The sequence below is a fragment of the Ailuropoda melanoleuca genome, chromosome 16, assembly GCF_002007445.2.
Source record: "Ailuropoda melanoleuca isolate Jingjing chromosome 16, ASM200744v2, whole genome shotgun sequence".
Classification (NCBI taxonomy): domain Eukaryota; kingdom Metazoa; phylum Chordata; class Mammalia; order Carnivora; family Ursidae; genus Ailuropoda; species Ailuropoda melanoleuca.
The window spans coordinates 64,368,534-64,387,888 of NC_048233.1; the positions used below are offsets into that span (position 1 = coordinate 64,368,534).

The 19,355-nt window shown below is 43.8% G+C and overlaps 1 long non-coding RNA gene across 2 annotated transcripts in view; it reads left to right on the forward strand.

The window, feature by feature from the left end:
• LOC105238236 overlaps positions 1-19,355 on the forward strand; it is a 28,378-nt gene that overhangs the window by 3,459 nt on the left and 5,564 nt on the right. The window contains exons 2-9 of one of the 2 annotated variants that reach the window (XR_002142978.2): positions 283-498; positions 1,809-1,977; positions 3,059-3,237; positions 5,794-5,946; positions 11,593-11,865; positions 15,191-15,404; positions 16,393-16,551; positions 18,333-18,464. This is a non-coding gene — a long non-coding RNA (uncharacterized LOC105238236). Of the gene's footprint in view, positions 1-282; positions 1,978-3,058; positions 3,238-5,793; positions 5,947-6,830; positions 8,046-11,592; positions 11,866-15,190; positions 15,405-16,392; positions 16,552-18,332; positions 18,465-19,355 lie in introns of those variants that run through there. The other variant, XR_004621146.1, reaches the window with a different exon arrangement.

The window sequence follows — 19,355 nt, forward strand, 5'->3', positions numbered from 1 at the left end:
GATGATAGATGATGATAGATAAAAACATTTGAGCATATGCTTTTCAAAGTGTTTCCATAGCCAGGGTTTTTCTAGATGCTCCTGACAATTCTGTGAAGAGGTAGGAAGTCATCACCATCCCTAGTCCCACAAAGGTGACTGGTTCACGCCCTAAGGTGGGCGCAGAGCTAGGCTAGCCCCCAGTTCCTCTGCCTTTCTACTAACCCATCTCCTGAAGGAGTGCTGTTTTATTCATCTCTGATAAATCCCCCCTCCCCTCCCTCCTCCTGTTTTCTATTTCAGATAAGAAACGGTGGGGAGGGGAGACAAAAGGTCAAGATCAAGATTAAGATGTATCTCTTTTCCTCTAGTCAACAGAGTCTGTTTCCAACACGGAAGGCAGTCCACCAGCAATAGATGAGTGACCTGTCCGTTCAACTTCCTGCCCACCTTATTTGTCAACAAGAAATGTGCATGGATTTTCCTCATTGTCAGCTAAGAGGCTTTCCATCATTATAGGTTGTCTTTCCAAGGAGGGGAACCTTTCCCCTCTTAATGTCTAGAAATTGATTTTGAATGTAATAGAACAGGGTTTTGATTTGTTTTGTTTTTTAACGTATGCCACGGTTTCCTCACTTCTATAATCACACTTGAATCACTTGTTGCCAATGTATCACCATGGGCTTAAGGAAAGAAACCAGGTTGATTTCCACATTAATGATCCAAATAAAAAAGGTTGAGAAATGAGCCCTGAGCCACTAAGCCCACTGCAGCGTACATAACAGGTTTACGTTTAGAAGTGGCCACGGGAAGCTTCCCTGATTGGCGAGCATAAAAATAAAGCATTTTCCTGTGGGTTATTTCTAACCTGCAGATTTTTTCCATAGCCAGATTTGCCTTGACCTCAGGGGTGAAACTTGAAACTTGAGAAAGAAGTGCTTCTCACTAGCAGTTCCCATGATGCTATCAATCCCATTGTAAGACCAACAATTAATTATAACAATAAGAAGGACATTATTCATCCAGGCCTCCCTTCCTGCTCTTAAATTCATAAAACTCCCTGCCACCCGGACAGTTGATGTGTCTGTGTGTGTGTGTGTACACGAGTGTGCGTAAAATAACCTGATAAAAATTATGTGTAAAATACACAGTGGAAAACTCTAAAAGGAAAAATAGAAAATAATTAAAGCAGCTATATCAGAGTGGTGATATTAATGGGAGATGGGTCTTTCACTTTACTCTCTTTTTCTAAAATAACCATATTGCAGTTTAATTATTTAACTAAAATTAATATCATTAATTCAACATAAGAAGTTTTAAGTACTTTACTCTTCACTGTTTACTGAGTGCCTACTATGTGCCAGGTTTTGTTCTGAGTTCTAGGAATACAGGGAGAATAAGACAGGCACGGTTCTTTCATGGGAGTTCTAGTCAAATAAGGGAGACAGGTCATAAACAGGTAATTATATAAATTTATTAGTTAACGTATTCAACAAGTATTTATTGGATGCCAACTTTTGCCAGAAATGTTCTGAGCACTGTGAATCAGCAGGGAACAAAGCAGGCAAATGTCCCTGACTTCGTGGAGTTTATATTGGAATTGATTTAGATATTGATTTGGTTCTAATCAGCATGAGTATCATGGAGGGGAAGTACAGGGGACCTGACTCATCTAAAAGGTCAGAGATGACGTTCCCAAGGAAGTGACGTCAAATGAAATCGGGCTTGGTTTCGCCCTCCCGGACTGAGAGAGCTCCCCCAGACAGGGCAGGAGTTCCCCTAGGTGACTACATTCCGGCAGGTGCTCTGTGTTGAGGTCTGTCTCACAGTTCCAGCTGCTGTGTGCCGGAGATGTCCCTGGCCCCAGGCTGGCGGCGGAGAGGGATTTGGAACCAGATTTCACTTAGTCACCGCTGTCCATTTGCGCACCAGCACTTTGTGTCCGTGAAGTCCTGATACAGAAAAAAGCAAGGCCGTCCTTCCCTCCTGGGGAAGACAGTAAGTAATGGACCCTCCTGTCCCCAGATGGGAAACCAGGAGCTGAGGCGACACATCCAGCAGGAGCCAGAGGGGCCTCTGCTTCCCGGGGCGGGGCGGGGGGAAAGCACCTGCTGGATTTCCGGTCTGCCCCTCACGCTGCAGAGCAGCAGGTCACCAGCCTAACCCGCTTAATGCACATCATGCCTGGGTCTAAGATGGCAGAAGGCACTTAAATGGAACCTCCAAACTTTGTCCTCAGCCCCCAAACCACAGGTAAGTATTTAGGTCTGTGTAGTATTGATCCAGCCTCCCACCGACACCGGGAAAAACGTTGCGAAGGCAGTCAACTTCCCAGTGACAAGGAAGTCATTCCCCTAATCCGCTCTCACTGGACAATCAGGTTGACAAAAACCATTAAGTTTTCTGAGATTAGAAATTCACTGTCAGAGGGAGTCATGTATAGAGTTTTCCACTCCATTACACCCAGGACAATAACCAGAGGCCAAGTGACAGGAAAAGGCTAGGGTCTGTCTTTTTAAAGTTTCCTGTGTCCTTGGGTGAAGGGAAATAAATTAACAAGTGCCTCCCTTTTGTAGGACATGGAATATATATTATCTCATTAATCAACGCAACAGCCTAGGAGGGGAGCTCTGCTGATTGCATTTGTCAGAAGAATAAGCTAGGGCTCAGCAGGTTTGGGTCACTAGCTAAGATCACCCAGCTAGTTAAAATGACATGGGGCCGAGAATCAAAATCTTTGGGCCGGAGGGGTCCAGAAGCTCATAAACTACTTTCTTCTAAGCAGAACCACTCTTTAACCATCATGGCCCGGTTCCCTCTGAAAGGTGCGACGGCTCTGGGGGCACCTGAGTGGCTCAGTTGGTTAAGCGTCCGACTCTTGATTTCGCTCAGGTCATGATCTCAGGGTCATGGGATCGAGCCCAGCATCGGGCTCCATACTCAGCTCTGAGTCTGCTTCAGGATTCTCTCTCGCCCTTCCCCTCTGCCCCTCCCCCCACTCACATGTGTTCTCTCTTTTTCTCTCTAAAATAAATACATAAAATCTTTAAAAAAATAAATAAGTTGCTATGTTCTGCAGCCACTGGATGCGAGCTGGTGCAATGGTGAGGACCACAGACTGGCAGATTCGTGTCCACGTGTCCGCTCTGCCTCTCACTGTGTGACCTGGGGAAGTTCCTTCACCTCTCTGTCTCCTTCTCCTCCATTCCTGAGATGATCACCTGATAACACCTATCTCCTAAGAGCTCTGGGAACTAAGTAAGTTCACACATGGAAAGCATTTAGCACATTGCCTGAAACAGGCAGGTCCTGAAGGGAATCTGTGAGGAATCGGATGTGGCTGTTTCGGTCATGTTTTTCCTCTAAGTTTATAGAACCACATTACTGAAGGCTTGGGAAATAGAAAGAAGAAAAAAAATCACCATATTCATAACTACTACTATCATTATGGTATATTCCTTCCAGTACTTTTCCAATGCATTTATTTTTTTCTCCACAGACAGGAGTGTTTTTCTTTGCGGTGTCCTGTTCTTTTTCCGCTTAGCGTTGTACTCAAATCATTTATTCCATTCACAGTCTTTATTTTGGTAACTGTAAAATAGTCCATCATACGCATGTGCCACAATTTACTTCTTTGTTCCTCCACTGGCTGACATTTAAGTTGTTTTCAATTTCCCACTATTATAAATAATGCTGGCATGAACATTTCTGTACACATAGTGTTTGTACATACCTTTATCTGAACATTTACCACACTGGACCACAATGCTCTATTTATATGGCTGTCTCCCTGAAGAAGGCTTGAAGCTTCTATCCTACTTTCCAGCTATAGCAGCTGTGTACCAAAAATAAAAAATAAAAAAAAACTCGAAGTTTCTGGAAGGTAGGAGTAGGTTTCCTCTTCATTGTACCTCCAACATGTAGCTCTGACACTGAGTCTGTTTGTTGACTCAAAAACTTTTCCCCTGTTTTGAATTTTGATTTTGGATATTTCTTTAGGCTACATTTCCAGCATGGGAATTAGCTGGTTAAACTATATGTCCTTTGGTGGGAGGTGTAGGTAGAGAAAAGGTTCAAAAATCGGAGTATTACCAAATTGCTTTCCAAAGAAGTTGTACTAATTCACCTTGCTACCAGTCAGTGACTTCCCACTGTCCATCAACTTCATGTTTTTTGTGAACAAATGAACGGGAAAAAACCATCTAGAGACAAAAATAGCTGAAACGTTGTCGAAGAAGAGAAGAACAAGGTGGAAAGATTTGCTTTATCTGATTTTTAACACATACAAAGCCACAGTAACTAAGTGTATGTGGTATTAGTACAAGGACCGATAGACCAGTGAAGTAAGACCAAGAGCCCATAAACAGACCCGTATATACACATAAATATTTGCTCTATGACAAACGTATCCTCACACAACAGTGTGGAAAGTGTTCTTCACTAAATGGTGTTGGGAAAATTAATTATTGATAAAATGGAATTAGATCCCTACCCCACACTCTGCACAAAAAGTCAATTCCAAGTAAACTAAAACCTAAATGTGAATAGTAAAATAAAACCTTGAAAAAATAAAGGACAATATCTTCATGATTTCCAGGTAAGGAAAGATTCCTTTTTTTTTTTTTTTAAGATTTTATTTATTTGACAGAGAGAGAGACAGCCAGGGGGAGAGGGAACACAAGCAGGGGGAGTGGGAGAGGAAGAAGCAGGCTCCCAAGCAGAGGCCTGATGTGTGGCTCAATCCCAGAATGCATCTCAGAATGCCAGGATCACGCCCTGAGCAGAAGGCAGACACTCAACGACTGAGCCACCCAGGCACCCCTAAGGAAAGGTTTCTTAAACAACGTACAAAAATGTTTGATAAGTTTGACTACATTGAAACGAAAACTTCTGTTCATTTAAAAACACAATCATAGGTGAAAAGTCAAGCCCCAGAGTGAGAGAAGCTATTTGCAACACATATCAATGACAAAAGAATTGTATCCAGAATGTGTAGAGAAAAGGACAGATAACCCAAAAGGGGCAAAAATATGAACAGGTATTTCCTAGACCAGAAATCCAAATAGCCAATAAACACTCAAAAATACACTTAACATTAATAATCAGGAAAATTCCAATTAAAACCACAATGGGATATCACTGCACAACCAACAGATGGGTTAAAAGTTTAAATCCGATAAAACAAAGTGTTGGCAAAAATGTAGAACAATAAAAACTTTCTTCCACTGCTGATGGAAATGTAACACAACCACCTTAGAGAACTGGCATTGTCCAGGAAAGGTGTTACAGGGCCACACTCTATAACACAGCAATGCCACTCAAAAGCATGCATTCTAGATCATGCATCAACACAATTTTTCTGTAAAAGACCAACAAGTAAAACGTCTCTGCCACATCTATTCAACTCTACTAAGCATTGAAGCAGCCACGTAGAGTACATAAAGAAATTGGCACGGCTGAGTGCCAATAAAACTTTATTTATGGACACGGAAATGAGAATTTCACATGATTTTCATGTGTCATGAAATATTATTCTTCTTTGAATTTTTTTCAACCGTTTAAAAATGTCAACGCATTCTCAGCTCACGGACCATACAAGAGCAGGTGGTGGGCCAAGTTTGGTTCGTGGGCTACAGTTTGCCAACTCCAGCTTTCCAGTGCTACTCAAGGGGCGGTCCAGAATCGGCAGCCTCATTAACACCTAAAAATTTGTTTAAAATGAAAAAGCATGGGCACCACCCTAGACTTGCTGAATCCAAATCTTTAGGGATGAGGACCAGGAATCTGCATTTTAACAGGCTCATTTTCACGCAGGCTGAAGTTTTAGAATCACAGCTGCGGAGGCTCATATGTGTGTGCAAGGATTTACATACAAGGATGTTCAGAGCAGCATTATCTGTAATAACCTCAACCTGAAAAGAACCCAAATGTCCAGGAACTCTAAAATGTCCAAAAGCAGCAAAATAGGTAAGTGGAATAATATTCAGGAATGAACATGGACAAACTAGAGTCTTGCGCAAGATGAATAAACACTAAAATGATAACATGGAACATGGAAAAACAAATCCAGACACAAAAGAATATGGACTCTATGATTCTGTACAATAAAAAGTTCAAAAACAGGCAAACTAAGTTATACTGTTTGGGAGTGAATCCCTAAGTGACCGTACAGTCAAGTGAGGCAAGGAAGTTATACTCATTAAAGTCAGGATCATGATCTTTGAGGCGGGGAGAGAGGGCAGCGTGTTTAGGAACAGACACATGAGAGGCTTCTCCGGGGCTGGCAATGTCCTATTTCTTGACCTGGGTGATTGCTGTGAGTGTATTCACTTCATGATAATTTGTTAAAGTGTGCATTAATGTTTTGTGCACTTTTCTGTAGGTGTGATGGGTTTCATGATAAAAACGAAAATTAAAAAGAAAAGTAAGTGTTGGGAATGGTGACTTTCTGAGCTAGCCCTGTGTGTGTGGAACCTGCCAGATCCACTTCACACCTTGACTTCCCGCTTGGCCGATTCCCTGTAGCCCACCCAACTGCAAGTTGCAAATTTATAGGCCAACTGAGCCCAGATGGTTTCCTGTGATAGCTGCTAGGGGCATAATAATGAATACACGTCTCCCCACACGTTCCTGAATGCGTTTTGGCAGGATTTTTACTGCAGGCAGTAAAACCTTGTTACAAAGTCCCTCACTGTCTCAGGGGTTTGGCCACGTTGTGGTTGAGCCATATCGCCTCTTGTTACAGGCAGCCCGTCATCGTTGTCCCACATAGCATCCTTGAGAGCTGGCTTTCTCTCTGTTGTCCTATGAGGCTGTTTGATTGATTGTTACTAATAATCATTGCATTTCAGAAACCCGGATTCCTGTCCTCACAGCTGGAACTTCCTCTATGCACTAATTGGAAAACATCCTCTGGGAAATGGGGCATCTTTATTGACTCAATCTTTGGCGATGACTATGTCAACTGGCAAGAAGTTTATAGCAGGGAAGTGAAGGCTCTGAAACCCTCCAGTGCACTGAGGTCCCAGGCCTCAGTCCAAGAAGCCACACTGACTTGACCCAATCCCCATATGGAAAATACTAAGGGTCACATTAGGGAAGGGCTAGCTTGAGAGGCTGGGGTCAATCCATAAGTTCAAGAGCCAACCCAGGTAGAGGTCTCCCAACTTTCTTCCCTGTCTTCCTCATTAACAGTATCCCTGAATATTAGCTGCATAATAAAGACTACATTTCCCAGGTTCCCTTGCAATTAGATAAAGTCACATGAGGAAATTATGACTAACTAGAAAGCAAGCGGAAGGGGTATATGGAATTTCCATGAAGGGTCCTTAGAAAAGGGTATGCGTCCTTCTTTTCCCTTCCTTTCCTTGCTTTTGGCTGGAATGTGGCTGGAGATTTAGCAGCCATTTTGAACAATGAGGTGACTTTGGAAATTGGGTCCATGCCAATGGATAGAAAAGCACTGTACCTTCCTGGACTCTTGCAAAAGAGAAAATTTAAATCTTGGTTAAGCCATTGCTTTGGGAGATTTTCTGTCACTTGTAGTTGAAACTAATCTTAACTGATAATAACTGCATTTTTTATAATGATAGAGTAGAAGCAACCTCAGTGGCCCTTAGGAAGGGATTGGTTAAATTTGTTCACCCATTTGCTTACTCATTCATCACATTTTAAATGAGTGCTTACCACATATCTGGCTCTGTTCTAAGCATTGGGGATATAGTGGTTAAAAAAAAATTATTGTCTCTGCCCTCAAGAACTTTGTTAGAAGAGGAAGCAAGAGGCATAAATAAATGGACAACTAAAATATAGTTTAATCAGTGGAACCATAGAGGTTGAGAGTTTAAAAAAATATTTTAATGAGATAAAGAAAATGTTCATGGCCTATTGCTAAAAACAGTAGTTATTAAAGATCATATACAGTAAGTCTAATTTGTAGAACAGCATATATATTTGCATAGAGAAAGAGCAAAATTGATGTACAATTAGTCTGAACACCTTGAACCACATTTAGCAAGCAAAAAAGAAATAGTTAATGAATGAAAGATTTTATTTCAAGGTGGAGGGACTATTTTTTTCCTTTGTATTTTTATTTATACATTTTTTAAAGATTTATTTATTTGAGAGAGAGAGAGAGCATGAGTGGAGGGAGGGGCAGAGGGAAAGAGAGAGTCTCAAGCAGACTCCCTGCTGAGCACAGAGCCTGACGCGGGGCTTGATCCCACGACCCTGAGGTCATGCCCTGAGCCGAAATCCAGAGTCAGCCACTTAACCACCTGAGCCACCCAGGTGCTCCAGCCTCAGTATTTTTATATGCTTTCCAAATGTTACCCCTATAATATGTATTACTTTTGTAATAAGGAAAAAATATCAACGTGAGCAAACAATGTGCATTATTAAGTTCAGGATCAACATGAAATGTGCATAGGGTCATGATTTTAGTAAGATTGCAAACTAAGTTGTGCTAACCAGTCTTAAAGAGAAACTCAAGTCTGAGGTCTCAGAAACTCAAGTCTGAGGTCTGAGGTTGGCCTCTCCCTAGGGGGAGGACACTGGAAGGGTCTGGTTCTCTGCCCCATGCCCCATCTGGAGCATGCAGGGAAGTTTGCCCAGGGCTTTGTTCTACATTTTTAGTGGGGCAGGACCCACTGCAGCCAAGTTATTAAGCACTAGCCCTATCACTTCTCTTCCCATGGCTCCTCTCTGCTGGGCCTCTTGCCCAACCATTAAAGCAGCTGTTGTTGTTTTGTAGAGGCTAATTAACTCCACACTGCATGAAGCCAGACGCTAATTGGCCCACTCACTTAATCAACTTTAATGTCTCTCTTCTGGTGGACCCGGCTGCTGCTTTTTGTTCCCGCGATCACCCACAAATGCAGAGCCGGAGAAGTGGCATTAATGGCCTCCAGTGGGCAAAAGCAGCCTTAACCCTGTCCCCTCCCGCAGGGCAGGGGCAGAGGATCATTGTGACTGTCGGTTAGGTCAGTGGATGTGCTCTTAAGTTCCTGATCCCTGGAGCATCTTGGGACCTGAGCTTATTGCTTCTTTTCCAAACATTGCACGATGAGATGAGTCATCAGATGGTTGGTTCCTCAAGAGAATTGGCCTCATCTCTGTCTGTTGCTGACACATATTTTAGGCTCTAAAACCTAACTAACTTACACAATTATTGCAACTACATTTTCCTGGTGTCTTTCGTGTTGCAGGTGCTGTGGCCAGTCCTTTCCAATGCAATGTGAACACAACATGGCTCAGGGTCAGTAAGCGATAGGTACTCTTAACCGAATGAAGAAGGAGCATCACTCATCCCCATTTGTCAGATGAAGAAACTGAGGCAATTATAATATTTACAAATGTGATTGCAGTGAACATATATGTCATTCCAATCACAGCCCAGAAAGATGGGGACCAAGAATTATTATAATCCCCGTTTTCGGGAGAACTAGAAACTTCAAGAAAGAAAAGTGACTTTCCCAAGGTCACAGAGTATGGTTGACAGAATAATCGCCCTCCTACCTCCTAAGATATGTGTATCTCAATTCCCAGAACCTGTGAATATGTTCCCTTACAGGGCAAAACGACTTTGCTGATGGATTAAGTTAAGATAGAGAGATGAGGAAGTTATTCTAGATTATTTAGTTGGGCCTAATATAATCACAAAGTTTCTTATAAGAGGGAGACAGGAGGCTAAGAATCAGAGAGAGAAGATGTGAGAATAGCAGAGGTCAGACAGGAGAGAAGATGCTACATTGCTGACTTCAAAGACAGAGGAAGGGGCCATAAGCCAAGGATTGCAAGCAGCATCAGGAAGCTGGAAAAGGGAAGGAAATGGATTCTGCCCTGAAGCCTCCAGAAAGCAACATGGCCTTGCCAGCACCTTGACCATAGACGTCTAACCTCTAGAACTGTCAGAGAATATATCCATGGTGTTTTAAGTCACTAAGCCTGTGGTAATTTGTTATAGCAGCAATAGGAAACAGATACGCACTCTAAGTAGAAGCATTAAAGGGTTCAAATTTAGGCGTTATGACACGAAATCCCTTTCTGACTGAATTGACAAGATTTCCGCCTACCTGATCAATACGTGCTGATTTGGAATGCTAGTCTCCCTCAAGATGAGGACAAACTATGCATGTGGGTCTGTGGGCCTGGCCTCTCCTTCAGCCCAGCAGGGCCTCTGCCCCTTTTCCAGTCCATTCCACCCTCTTTTCCTTCCTCAAGCGTCTGAAACCCTGCTGCACAATACACGTCATCTGGCGGAAGCCACGGCTCTGTCTCCAGCCGCAGATCAGCGCCGCCCAGGGCAGAATGCTTCACAGAGCTTGCGGGAGTTTGGTGGTCGGGACCCCTTGGAGCAGCGTGGTTGGGCTCTGGTGTTTGAATTCTACCCACCCCCCCTTACTTTCAGTGTGCCTCTGTGTCATCTGTTATTAAAAGGGGTGTTGTGAGGATGAAATGACACAACCCACCTGTCATCCTTCGTACAATATCTGGCAATGATAAATACCCAATGCAAACTGAGCTCCCGGCTAGCAGAACCCCGAGGCTCGCTCCTTGGGCAGCGGTTCTCAGACTGTGGCATGCATCAGATTCACCTGGAAGGGATGGGGCCCCACTTCCAGAGTTTCTGATTCAGTAGGTCTGGGGTGGGACCTGAGAATCTGCATGCTAACACACATCCAGGCAGATGGGGATGTTGCTGTGCCAGGGAACATACTTTGAAGAACCACCAATGTAAAACATAGAGGCAAAGGATGTGCTTTCTTTTTTTTNTTGAAGATTATTTATTTATTTACTTATTTGACAGAGATAGAGACAGCCAGCGAGAGAGGGAACACAAGCAGGGGGAGTGGGAGAGGAAGAAGCAGGCTCGTAGCAGAGGAGCCAAAGGCAGACGCTTAACCGCTGTGCCACCCAGGCGCCCCAAGGATGTGCTTTCTATGCTATTTCCCCCAGTGCCCAGAACAATGCCTGGTACATAACAGACATGCAACAAATATCTGTGGAATGAATACATTTCTTTTCCACTGTCTTCCTGAGGCTTAAATGTCCAGGAGGCTGCCCTTCTCCATAAAAGAATTCCATTCTCTATCTTTTTTATCACCATCATATTTACTACAACTTGGTGCTGACAATCTCCTCTTCATAGACTCCCTGTTTTCCCCTTGAATACCCTCCATTTCCCCAGCGAGTGTCTCTCCCCTGGATCTCAACCTTTTCCATTAACTCCGTGCACTGCACAGCCTGTTCCAGGACATCAAACTTTAATTTAAACAGAAAATAATCAATAAGCTTAGCAAATTGCCCATGGCAACCTCTGCTGAGTGAATCAAAGGGTTTTATAGGTAATTTAAAGGGTGTCCTCACTCATCCCTCAAGGTAAAGCTGTGCACATTGACAAGAGCTCTTTTCCACTCTGGCCCAGGATGCTCTGGAAGAAAATGGAAGAGAAAGGACTGAGGGTTGGGGTCGGGGGTGGTTGGACCAGGAAGGAAAGGTCTGCCATTTAGGATTAAAAGCTTCTAAGAAAAAAAGTGCTGACATCTGATATTGAACTCGATGTGAGAAAGAGTTCTGTTTTTGTTTTTGTTTTGTTGTTGTTTTTGTTAACAGGCGACAGAAACAGTCTTGGGATAACTTCAGGAGATAAAAGTGCTGTCAGGCTAGGAGGTATAATTGACAAAAAAGGCTAAATTGCTGGGTCTCAGAAATATTCGAAACCGGAGTTTGCTCTCTTGAAGATGTTGTTGGGGCTGCGCCTGCATTTCGATCCAGGATTCGTATTCCGAGATGGCATCTGAGCAGCCTGACTGGGTCACGTGACCCTCCACCCGCTGGACAGTTCCACTACGAAAGGAAGAGCTAATTCTGCGAAGAAATGCCAAGGTAGAGAAACTAAAGAAGGGAACGGGGAAAGCTGGGCTGGCAAAAACAGGTTTCCCCTAGAGAACTTTGTGTTTACTTATCTCTGTGGTTTTGACTTACCGTTTTCTCCAAACAAGAGTGGACAGTCTAGCCATGTTGATGAGATTCTGGGGCCTGGGCAGGACTTTGAAGGGCCATCCAGTGCCTGGCCTGGTTATCTACGCAAGCCAGAGAGCTGTCTATCCTTCTCTGAGAATCTCCCCAGACTCCTCTGAGAAGATTGTCCAACTCTTAAATCCTTACAAACAAGACAGTTCTCTCTTCCAGGGTGATATTGAATATTTGACAACGAGCACACCATGGAAATGGGCTAACCAAAACTGTCACAGCAGGAAACAACCCATAAGACCAAACGGATCCATGCCAACTGACCACCAGTCCAGCATCTCCTTAACCTGAGTGGGGCATTGAAAGCCTGTTCTGATCTCCACAAGGGATGCCCATAACAGCTCCTCATTCCTTGGGGGAAGTACTGGGGTCTTCTTTCCTGAGTTTCCCAGACCCACGGCTTTGGCAGGGACTCCAGGAGTTGATGTGGCGAATGTAGGATGGATGTTGCCTTCTTAGAGAGCTGTACTTCGGTGCCATGCAGTCTGCCCCTTCCTCCTGTTTATTAAACTCTGGGGCCATTCTGCCTGAGTTCGAAACGCAGCTCTGCTACCTACCAGCTCTGTGACCTCCAACAAGTGATTTACCTTCTCTGAGCTTACCTTTTCATTTGTAACAAGGAGATAATAATAGACCTCACCTTATAAAGTTGTAAGAATTACATGAATTAAAGCTTATGAGGTGCTTAACATCGTACCTTGTTCATAGCTGACACCCAGAAAATGCTGGCTGTTGTTGTAACTACATTATTAACATTTGTCTTCTGAAAACATCAAGGGCACAGTATCCTTGGAAACCATGTGTTCAATCCCTTCCTTGGACAGAAGGGACAGTGAGGCCCTGGAGGGTAGTCATTTGCACAAGGCCACACAGCCAGTTGGTAGAGCACTGTGACTGTGACCCAGCCTGTGACAGTTGAATGGGTAACATCTGTGCATAGTGGTCTATGGACCCCATAGACCAAGAAGATAGTGACTTCTAGGGGTGGCATTGAAGGCCTGGGAGATGTGAGCATGGAACCTGCCTCGTCATTGGCTGTGAATTGCACCTAGCTGTCCCAGAACCTCCTTCCACCCCTGGTAAGGGCGGGGGGTAGCAGGGAAGGCAAAATAGAGAGTGGAGGACTCCAGGGAAGCAGAGTCAGAATCTGGCTTTTGTCTCTAACTTGGCTTTCTGCTAGCTCCATCCTGCTGGGAGTGGCTGGCATTTCCGCCTGCCTTTATTCATCTCAAAGTATTTTTACATATCCTATCATTTCATTTAATCTCCACTCCACCCTGTGAACTAATTATTATTAGTAGTCCATTTGAGAAATGAGACAGAGGTTAAATGACTTGTACTTCATCCTTTTTTAAAAAGAATTGTTATGGAAAGTTTCAAACATGTATAAAAGAAAAAGAAAACAGGATCACAAACCTCCATTTTCTATTCACAGCTTCAACAGTTATCCACATATGGCCATTCTTGTTTTATCTATGTACCCCCACCCCAACATTGTTCCTCCTCCACTGTAAAGCAAATTCCAGACATCGTAACATCTCATCCATAAATATACCACCAAATGATAAGGACTCTTTTAAAAAGACAGAGTACAGTAATTCTTTTATAATATCAAGTAGCTGTTCCTCTTTTATGGTTCTTTTTTTTCTTTCTTTCTTTTTTTTTTTTTGAAAGAGAGGGAGAGAACGGGGTGGGGAGAGGGAGAAGGGAGAAGGGAGAGAGGGAGAGAAAATCTTAAGCAGGCTCCACACCTAATGCAGAGCCCAACTCAGGGCTCGATCTGACAACTATGAAATCATGACCCGAACCAAAATCAAGAGTTGGACACTTAAGTGACTGAGCCACCCAGGAGCCCCTTCTTTTATGGTTTTTATAAAATACCTTAATTCTTTTCTTAGAAAAGCAGTCATTTCTTTTTTACTCAACTTAGTACCATAAACATTTTACCATGTTGTTAAATATTCTTCTAAAATGTAATATTTAAGCATGCATGATACTAATGAATCAGTTAATTTATTGAGTCAATCATGTTTTCAGGTTTAGATTATTTCCAAATTTTTACTATTAAAAAGTACTTCCAATGAACATCTGTGGTAGATTCTAGGTGTCTCCAAATATCCATATTCCCTCATTCTTTAGACTAGAACCCCAATTTTATTTGGTGTGACAAAAGATAAGCTAAAAAATTTCATTTCCTAGCCTCTCTTGCAATTAACGGAGGCCAAGTGAGATCTAAGTAGGCATTTCGTGGGGTTTCTGGGAAGGCTGCGGGGAGGAAACTGACCTGGCTGGAAAGAGCTCCATTTTTGCGCTCCTCCCCTTCCTCCTTGCTACTGCCTGGAACACGGGTAGAGTTGCTGGTGGTCCAACACCATCTTGAACCATTCAAGTGGAAGATACACTCTAAGGTGATAGAGCAGGAGAAAAGCAAGCTGGGTCTCTGATGACCCCCAAGTCAGAGGTCTGTTTACTTCCAGACCTCCCATAGGCCACAAAGTAATAACTCTTTTATTTAAGCAGCTGTAAGAGTTTATCATTTAGTGGGACAGGGGAGCAGAGTGATGAGAAGCCTTGAGGCTGCCACGTGGTGGTCCTCACACAGAACGGCAAGAACACGCTGTGGCTGGAGCAGAGTTCTAGAGTGGAAAAGGGGCAGGTATGAGGTTGGAGAGGCCATGGTGAAGACATCCATTCTAAGTGTCCTATGTGCCTCATGATGGCATGAACCGTCTCAAGTTACTCTGAGGGGGTTACGTGACAGTGTCACTACAGTGGTAAGCATTGTCACCACATGGTAAGCATTTACTATGTGGTAGTTACGTGTTGTTGCTATTAATGACAGGGCGAGAGTGTTGAAAGAGAATGGGACAAGGAGTCAGAAATGTAGGGCTCCATTACCGGTTTGGGAAGTTACCAATCTCAAGACACCAGCCAAGTGTCCTTGCTTCTCGTGATGTCAGTTGCGACGTAGGTAAAATGGGGATGCGGAAATGTAAGACCAGGTAAATAACTACCGAATTTATGGGAGCCTCAAGGCCACTGCTCAGACGGAATATTGAATATGTCAAACATGCCCAGGAGACATGAGTGGAGTGACTGTGGAGGAGGACGTGGGGGCCCTGAATACTATTGCTACTGGTTGGGTCTTCTCCTCTTCCTTACCATGGTGATCCCTCAGGGGGCTTCTCCAGGCGCTACAGAAAACCACTAGACTGGAGCTGAACGTCTTGAGTCACCAGGGAAACACAAATCAAAACCACAATGAGACAGAGCACGGAGGATTTTGAGGGCAGTGAAACTACTCTGCATGATACTACACGTGTCATTGTACATTCGTCAAAACCCGGAGGACATACAACATGAAGAGTGAGCGCTCATGGAAACGATGGACTGTGAGTGATAGCAGTGTGTCTGTGTAGGGTCGTCAATAGCGAGAACGTACCAGCGTGGCGGGGGACGTCGCGGTGGGGCAGGCTGTGCACGTGTGGGGACAGGAGGTCAACGGCAACACTCTGGACCTTCCGCTCGATTTTGTTGTGAACCCGAAACGGCTTTAAAAAATTAAAAAATTAGGGGCGCCTGGGTGGCACAGCGGTTAAGCGTCTGCCTTCGGCTCAGGGCGTGATCCCAGCGTTGTGGGATCGAGCCCCACATCAGGCTCTTCTGCTATGAGCCTGCTTCTTCCTCTCCCACTCCCCCTGCTTGTGTTCCCTCTCTCGCTGGCTGTCTCTATCTCTGTCAAATAAATAAATAAAATCTTTAAAAAAAATAAAAAATTAAAAATTAAAAATTAAAAAATTAAATGAAAACATTTAAGTGTATAATTCAAAAAACTTTTTTAAGAAGCACAATGAGCTACCACTTCATACCCACTGGGGGGCTATCATTTTTCTTATTTTAAACAAGACAGAACAAATGGTGGAAAATAACAAGGGTTAGCAAGGATGTACTAAGGGTAGTAGATATATGCCATGCAATATTATCCATCAATAAAAAGAAATGAAGCCGTGACCCATGCAATGGCATGGACAAACCTCAAAAGCATGAGGCTAAGTGAGAGGAGCCTGGTGCAAAAGGCTACATCTTCCATTTCCATGGATGCTCCTGAGCAGGCAGATCCATGGAACAGAAAGCAGAGAACAGTGGCTGCCAGGAGCTGGGGTGGGGGGGTGGGGACTGAGGAGTGACTGCTTAATGGGGCTAGGGCTTCCGCTGGAGTGATGAAAACGTCTTAGTACTAGATGGAGGTGATGGCTACATAACGTTGCAAATGTACTAAATGTCTCTGAATTGTACACTGAAAATGGTTAATTTTATGTTATGCAAATTGTACCTCCGTTTTAAAAACACCAGACTAAGAGGTCTCTAAATTCTTTCCAGTTCCAGTGATCTTGCTGTCCTGCCCCATGGCCATGTGTTATCTGTAATTTTGAAGCAGGCTGGTGCGTGCTAGGACCCAAGAAGGGTACCAATAGCCCTTATCACCATTATCCCCGGAGCCCTGAGGAGGGCTCTGAGGGAAAAAAGCACCCAGGCAAGGTAAGTTTTAGAAGGATAAGTACAGAAAGGGTCAGAGCATGAAACACAAACAAAATATGAATATAGCATAAACAGGGGTGGAGGGTGATAGGTACCCTGATGGAAGATTCCTGAATTTGCCAGACTATCTCTGGGAGTAATGGAGATAATTATGCAGTTGGAGGGTTAAGTAGGGAGCTATTCCTACTCAAAGCCAAAGGGTTGGGCTCTTCATTGCTTATAAAGGTTGAAAGAAAAGACCCTCCAGGGCTTCAAGGGTCTGCAGAAGGATCGGAAGAGAATTCTAGACCTGTGCTGTCCAGTAGGGTTGTCACTAGCCACACATAGCTATTGAGGACTTGAAATGTGGGTAGTCTGAATTGAGATGTGCTGTAGTATAAAATACATACCAGACTTGGAAGACTTCATTAAAAAAAAAGAATGTAAATATCTGATTAGTCATTCTCATATTGTCTATGACAAAATGATCATATTTTAGATATATTGGATAAAATAAATACACTATTAAAATTAATCTCACCTGCTTTTTTTTTTTTACTTTTTTAATGTGGCTACTAGAAATTTTTAAATTATGTATATGGCATTGTATTTTGCTTGGACAGCACTGCTCAGTGGACCATTGTATTACTCCTCCAGGGCAGAAGCGGCGCTGTCCAGGGTCTCTTGGCAGAGACCGCCCAGCCTAAAGCACCATCTGGGCATTCAAGCTCCCCAAATAACTGCTGGGGAAATGTGGGCATGTCTTATCCCAACACAGCACAACAAACAGAACCCATTAAGCAAAGCAAATTTTGCTTATGGCCTGGATACAAACACAGGTGCAGCGAAAGCTTCAAGTCTTTTTAAGCAATTCCATTTTCTCAAAAGGATGGTATGGCCATAGGCATAGTGTCAGGGCAGGAGGGAGGTCCTGGCATGCCCTTCCCCAGCATCTCAATATGTCTCTCAAAGTTCCAGAGGGGTGATGGAATAGCATTTTTGAAATCGGCCAGGAAAATTGTGAAATGTTTATTTGATGGCAGGGTAAAAATTGTACATTTTTCTATCAAGACAGAAAATAAGAACAAAGATCCAACTAGCCAGTCCCTTACACCGCCATTTTAGTCACAGTCTGCCTGTGCTTTTGGCTGTGTTACAAAATGAAATAAATCCCTTCATAATCCCTTACACTGGTTCCAAAAAAAAGTATTTTCACAAGCACCAGAGCAGACCCTTTGGGCATTTCTTCCCACAAATGTTCATCTCTGCTCAAACCTCTTCCCCACCCCACCCCCCACCCCCGATCACATCCTTTTCCAATATGGTGAACTGAAATGATTCTAGCTCTCGTTCTGTCAAATGGGGACAGGAAGTGGGGGAATATAGGGAGTGATCCAAAAAGGAATCCCTCTCACAAGCTCAATACCCTCCCCAAACTCTCCATGATCCTTCCCAGGTCACTCACCTTTGTTGGTTTCTTCTTCCAACCAACACATCGAATTTCCCTTTTTCTGCCTGGCAACATCCTCCCACATTGAGGTTATCTAACACTCCACATAGTTCTTAGGGTCTTCGAGCAGCATGACCCTCCCCCTTTACCCTCACCCCCATACCTAGCTCAGTACAACTTCATGTAACACTCAATAAATATTTGTTGAATGACTGAATGAAGTTGAATCTGGTATTTGCCAACTCCGATAAAATAGGGGAAATCAATGTCAGCTTTTCTAGCTAGCTAGAGAAACAGGACAGCTATATAAAATGATCTGAAGGAAAAATTGCATCCAACACTTTACTTCCAGGTCTCTGAAGGAGGCTGTTGTAACAATGGACTATAAATACAGGGTGAATCCTGCATCTATAAAGACCGAATTCTAACAGTAGTCTGGAAGAGCCAAGAAAATCCAGCTTCTTCTTCCCGAGTATATACACAGGTGAGCGGTGTGGAATGAAATCCACTTAACTTGATTTTATGGACAGTGATTCATGCAAACTCAGTTCCAAACTGCTCAGCACGGCTCAGTTAAATAAATTACAGCAGGAGTAAGCCAGCCAGCAGTAAAGGCAAAATACAGAAAATAAACTTGAGGTTGAGGACTGAAATTTTAGGAGTGCCTGCTGTGCCAGAATCACCTTTCTTCTGGGGGTTCCGAAGGGACCTCAGTGGTCTTCAAGGTCAAGGCCCTGATTTAACTGATAGGGAAATGGAGACCCACGGAAGACGGAGTACACGTCCAAAGTTACTTAAAGAGTGACTGGCAGAATCAGGGCTCCTGGGTCCCTGGTCAGAGCATTTCTTCATTTCATCAGGCTCCTGAATGTCTTGTTCACTGTCCTAGTGCCAGCCACATCGAAGAGACTCGACAAACATTTGTTGAATTAATGAATGTCTGAATCTGCGAGGCTGGGGATAGTGAGTCAGCCTAAGGGTTAGAGATGGGGAGAAGGATCGAAGATGAACTTCTAGAATAAATACCCGTGTGTTTAGGGACGGAAGGGGTCCTCCCTAGAGGCTGTGTTCCAACTCCCACCTGGGGAGACACAACCAGCCCCCTACTTTGGCCTCCTCTCTGTCGTGGTGACAGACCTGCCACAGTGCTCCATCCCTCCCCTCAGTGACACTCCCTGAGGGTTCCAGCTCCTTCCTTCAGGACCGGGGCCTCACTGCCCAGGAATGGAGATACACCAACGAGGATGAGTCAGCCTCACTACGCCTTAGCACCTACTGGCCCTGAGCGCACACCAGCACTATAGTGACATCCTTGTGGTGTTCCGTGAGGTACTGTCAGATCCTTATAATAAAGTCCCGTTTCTTTTGTTCTCTA